This window comes from Montipora capricornis, chromosome 14, assembly GCF_036669925.1.
Source record: "Montipora capricornis isolate CH-2021 chromosome 14, ASM3666992v2, whole genome shotgun sequence".
NCBI lineage: Eukaryota > Metazoa > Cnidaria > Anthozoa > Scleractinia > Acroporidae > Montipora > Montipora capricornis.
Window position 1 is genome coordinate 7,690,418 of NC_090896.1, and position 6,243 is coordinate 7,696,660.

Here is a 6,243-nt window from a genome sequence, read left to right on the forward strand (position 1 = left end):
CGAGAAGTACTTCTGGTTTAGACAAAGACGGCAATCTACGTTCACAAACCAATAATACTGTGCAAGGCAAGAATTAAAAAAAAAAAGACAAGACGCAAACAGCGGTGACAAACATTAAAAACATTCCAACATTATCAGGGAAGTTATTTACTTCACTGTTCGTATGATTCGACATACATCCTCAAAAGTGACCGTTAACTACTAATTTGATCTTTTCATATTTAACAGAACTAACTGATGATTCCCATTAATTAACAATTAATTAACGCTCGCTTCTGAGGATGTGTGTGGAAGCATACGAAACGTCAAGTAAGTTATTTCAAACAATGTGCTTATTACGTTTCTGATACCGTTTGCGTCTTATTTTTGACGCTGTACTGACTTCTAGTTTATGTAAAGACGGCAATGAATAATGCTGTGCAAGAACAGTCACAATCCCCTCTCCCTCAATTCGCAACCTCGTTCCTCGGGATTCTCCCTCATTTGGGGGCGGGGCTTTCCCTACCGCCCCGCCCCCACCTGTGGGAGAAGCCCTGGGAACAAGGTAGCCCCCCTTCAAAAACATATATTAAAATTATAATTATTATTATTATATTTATATTATTATTATAGTAGTAATTATTATAACTATTATAATTATTATTAGAAACAGAAAGTATTTGGTTAGTTTGGGGCCCAAAAATGACTCGTATGATATTTTAATTCACACCTATTCTCTTCTCTTTTGCAGTTATAAGGCGTTCTGATGTACGAACAGTGTAGGGACGAGTTGACTGTGATTGCAGGAAGTGATGTCCGAGAGAGAAGTTGCTGAACGTACTAAACCAGTGAAGTTACATTATGGGAACCTACAGTTAATATAAAACACTCTTTGTCAGCTTTTTAACTTGTCCCAAGCAGAACTGGTAGAAGTCTCTTATTGTAGTTAACAGAGTCTTAACATGGCCATTTCGGGATTGACTAGACGATAAGAATTTTCAAATGGTTTATACGTTGAGTTTCGGGTTTGACTTCTAGAAGTAAACTTACGTGTTTGTCTTGTAAGAAGATCAATTTCAATCGTCTGAAGAATTCATGTTGTTTTTTTTTTTTTTTTCGCGTTTGAAGTTTTCGAAACGTCAGTCAATGTAATCTCCTTCTCAGGACTACACTCGCCCGGACGATCGCACTTTACTTATTAATAATTATGATATGACTCCTGGGTTCAAACCATTTACGAGGAAGGAAGTTATTGTTCTAGTGTATTGAAATTTAGTTTTGTTTATTTTTTTACCTGTTTAATCAAGGTGCTGGAAATTATTTTGCAAGTGAGCTTTTAAATTTAAAACTGCATGTTTTCCGCGGTACTACATTGATCCTTTCTTTCAAACTCGCTTTCCACTCACTTGGTATATCCCAAATCAGTCTGCAGCCGTATTGCAGTAAGTAACATTCAATAACGGATATATTTAAGACTTCTGTGAATGAAATAAATCTATTCTTTCCTTCAATAGCAAAATAGTCAAGCGTTAGGATTTCGTCGATCAACTCCATCAGTATTTATTTAGTTCAACTTTGGGAAAAACACAGGAACTTTGTTTATTTTAATAGGTTGGTTTCCTTCCTTTTCGTATCACGGTAGAACTTAAGTAAGAGATCATTTAGGCTCAAGGATTTACTGATAAACGTGATAATTGCATAAAGACGGTTTTCTCCATGCACTCGAAAATAGGATGGGCGGGATAAACTTCCATGGGCTATCGTTATCATTTTGAGGTTCCTGTTTTTCCATATACACTGTTCGGATGTGAACTCTTTCGGAGAGTAAAATCGTAAATGGTTTGAACCCGTTTAGTGTTCACGAGAAACGATGTGACCAACCAAAGTTAATTTGTAGACTGACTTTATTCGTTAATATAGGCGTCTCCCCAGTTGAGAAAGTCGGACAGCGAGTGCTAGTGAAGGTTCAACGTTAAGCATTTTTCTCAGAAATTCGTTTCATTTGTATATAGTTTCGGTCTTTGAGCGCTGCATATTGAACTAATTTAAGAGCGTGCAAGACTTTTAAATTAGTTAATAAACCCGCGATATCAGTCGTATATCCCTACAACCACAAATTTTAATATTTGTTTCACTTGGTCTAATTCTCCAAACACTTTCTCTTGGTAATAACTTGCTCATTCTATGTAAAGTAGACAGTTCGAACGGAAAGAGGCTCATCGATCATTTAATCTTAAACTAAGCACGGCGTCTATTTTAGACCTGCCGGGAGCTCGGCCCACTGTTTTAAAAGGTCAAAAAGTGGTTGGAATATGAATCAATGTCTGCTAAAAAGACAGTTGTATCGTCGGCATATTGAATTACTTTAATTGTCTGCTTCTAACTCTAATTCCCTTTTAGTTGCTCTAAGTGGTAGATAGCATAAGCCAACACAAGATAACTTTTCTGAGTTGATTCGATTTTAGCGGGTGTACGGATTCAAAGATCATTTCCCGAGAAAAAGAATGAGAGGGGCACTTGGTGATTAACAGTAATTGTTGCGAGCTACAACGACCAGCCCAAATTGTGAATCCATGTGTACATGCAGTAGGTCAAATCCGGTCTCAGGGTGAATCCATTTTTACCTAGGTTAAATTGGTGATCTTCATTTTACCTCGGTTGACTATGCACTCAGATGAATTGAAGAAACCTTTTCTTGGAGCCTAAATTAAGCCTAAATAAAAAATAGGGTCAGGTTAGGATTAGATTTGGGTATTATGTGTGGCTACCTATTATGCTATATAAGGGAAAGAAGTGTGTTGGGTTGAGCATGTTCATCGTTGCATTGTCGTTGTGAAGGCATGGGACTATAGCGCTGGAGGATCCCAGTTCAAACAGTAAGTGCATAGTACAGTTCTTTTTTCCCTTGCTTTGTTGTAATGTTGAGGCTGAATGGATTAGTGTATGACTAAACGATAGGATGACGAGAAATATTAAGATGTTTTGAGAAGCAGGAGGGAAGGTAGACTGCTCTTTTCAATCCTTTTTGTGGGGTTGATAGCTTATTTCAACTACAATCATGGACAAAAGTGTTGGGAAGGTAGCACCACTTTAGAGATACCCCCCCCCCCCCCTCCACCCCCTTCCACTTATCAATGTTGGATTTTCTTCAAACCAAAATGGTGACTTTTCTTCCAACATTCAATATGGGGGAGGGAGGGCCACAAGAGCGTGGTATTTCTGAAATAGTAGTTAGAATAATCGAATTAGGTTTGACGTGAAGTGATGCGCGCAACCCTCCCAACAACGTTTGACCAGGATTGTAGGTAGAGTGCATATTCAGCGTACCAATTTAACGTTGGTAAAGACGGATTCAACCTGAGTCCGGATTTGACCTCCAACGTACATACCTGAGAAAGCCTAGTTGGGTCACCTATCTATTTAAATCAGACTGCCCAAGTCCCTCGTGCTTCCCGATGTAAAGGCATTCAATCACTTTATAGCCGAGAACCTAAACCAGTAAGTTTTAACAGTAGTTTTTTTTTTACGTTATCATATTGGGAAAACAATATCAAAGACGAAAAGGCCAGGATTTAAACACTATAGTTACGTTTTTAACGGCCAAAAAGCGTGTTATATGTCATCATTAATCACTATTACAAGCCATTAGGTCAGTTTCTCATCTTCCTCCCTGACGCATTACAACTTAAATATCTATAGTTGCACCATAAGCGAATTCGCTTGCCTAGTGCGTTTGCTTTACTATGGTACCGTTACAAATGCGAGTTACCTCCCATGAAACCGTCCTTAAGAATTTGCGCGGATGGTTGGCAGGCAAAACTGTAACTGTTCAGCTCTTTCGCAAACCTCGCACCAGTAAACCCACTAAAAAGAGGAGGTGATCTTTAATACGCGCAATTGGACAACGAACGCTAGGCATGACGCTCTGGACTAAAGAACTGAAAGATCTATCAGGGGAAGACAATGAGGAAGAAGATTGCGAATAGGAAGAAGACGTACAATACGACGAAGAAGAAGGAGATGACGAAGAGGGAACCAACGATTAGCCATCTTGCAGCGAGTGGTAAGAACTTTGTAACTTTTGGTCGGCTGATTTACCAAGCCTACAGATGAATTCGAAAACTAACTCCAGACCATGCTAAATAAGGCAAAAATATTATAATAAAAAAAAAACCAAGGAAGGCATGTTAAAGTTTCATTGACATTTTAACCATTCACTATTTATAATTATGTACTTTCTTTCAGTTATGCGGCTTATTTCCAGAAGCGAGAAACGGAGCCCGCACTGGACTAATCATGATGAAAGAGTAGAAAGTAAAATTAATTAAGGGAGTGTGCTAAACTTCTATGGGCTGCTGTCATCAAAACAAAAGCGTTTCACCAGCTGTTAAGCCCTCCTTCATTTTTCAGCAACCAGCCCAGTGTACAGTTCTGGGATAGCCATGTACGAACGAAGCGAAACAATTTAAGCTAACTTGTATCAGCTATTGAATTTAATTACAAACTGCCCACGTCCCTCTTTAAAAGAAATAAAATGAATTTTTTTGCAATGCACCAAGTAACTGAACATTCAACGAGATTTCCAAATTTAACTCACCTTACAAACTGCCCAAGTGCCTCGCTCTTCCAGTTGCAGAGGCTTTCGATTATTTAGTTACGGGAAAGAAAAGACAAAAGACTAAAAGAACAAAGAATGAAACAATGACATTTTGACAGCACGAAAAATGATATATCATCGGCCGCCGCCATTCGTTGCTCCTCCGCCTGTTGCCAGGCAACTAGTTTCCCATCATTCTTACGCGCGCATTACACCTCCCGAAAATCTATAGTTACACCGTTTGTAAATTTGTGTGATAGTGCGATAAATATTTCCTCGGTTGGCGGGCAACAAAACTAACAGTACAGCTCTACAAGTAAACCCACTGAAACAAAGAACGTAGGTGGAGAGAGAACGTTATCCATCTCTCCCAGAACTAAAGAAAAGATCTCCCCGGGTCGACAATGAGGAAAAAGACCTGCCAGATGACGAAGAAGAAGAGGCATCTTGCAGCAGGCAGTGAAGCTGTGCCAAAGCAACATCGAGTAAAAGACGCAAAGTGGTCAGCACTACACGAAACAAGAAACCAAGACTAGTACAAGAAGTCGTGGACGGGGACTAGAAACTTCGTTGAGGACTTAGCTCCAGGATATGAACACTTTGGAAAAGATGAAACAAAAATGCCTTACATCCAGACGCGCTCTCCTAAGACTGATCTCATTGAGAAGACAACGTACTTTCTTGTTGAAATCTCCGAAGATTTCGATATAATGCAAACTCATCCAAGAGAAAAGAGGCTAAACACCGCAGAGAGAAACAACGGACAAAAGAAGATTAAGCCATTCAAGTCCAACAACAAGAGCCTCAGCCTATCATATTAATGTGACAGCAGTATTTCTCCTTGAGACAAAGGCGCCAATCCATGTTCCTCATTTTAATGCCCTGTCATCAGTGATGCAAAGAATGATCAACCCCCACCCCTCCCCCCAATCCCTTCGCAAATAAAAGAAAAATAACAATGGATTCAGATGAAGACACGGATATTTACTAGAAAGAACAACTGCTAAAAGAGTTTACGTTAATAAACATTGCGCATGCACGTTAAGAATGCAACAATAAGATGTAAAAGTTAAGAGAGCGATGTGAATGAGACAAGTCTTAACATAATACATTTTTCCTCCATTTAAATAAATTCTAAAGACACAAAATATCTGAAACACTAATATAGAGAGGTTAAAAAAGCGAAAGAGAAAAAGACGATTCCTTGGTAGTCATTACATAGTCATTACATAGGCCAGTTCGGAAAATAGCATAATACTCTTTGTTTGTCCCCCCAAATTTTGCATAAGCATTGTTTTCAGTTTCTCTTAGGACTTACAATGGTCCCAAGAGAAAACAAAAACAATGCTTATGCAAAATGTGGGGGGACAAACAAAGAGTATTATGGTATCTCCGAACTGGCCTATTTGCACCCTGAACAACTACGCAAAGTTCGTTGGATTTACAGGACGCTCTTGTTTCCGCTTTGATGTGAAGATATTAGCAAGTCCATGCGTGGCACCATGGCTGAGTAAAAAAAAGGAGAAAAATAAGAAAAAAGATTCAAATAAACACAATTTCAGTTGTCTTGTCTTTTGTTGATCATTAGCATCTTCAACTTTGTAATGTGTAAGGCCCGGGAGGTGGATACTTGGGTCAATTTTCGTTGAGTAAGTGCCGCTGGCCTC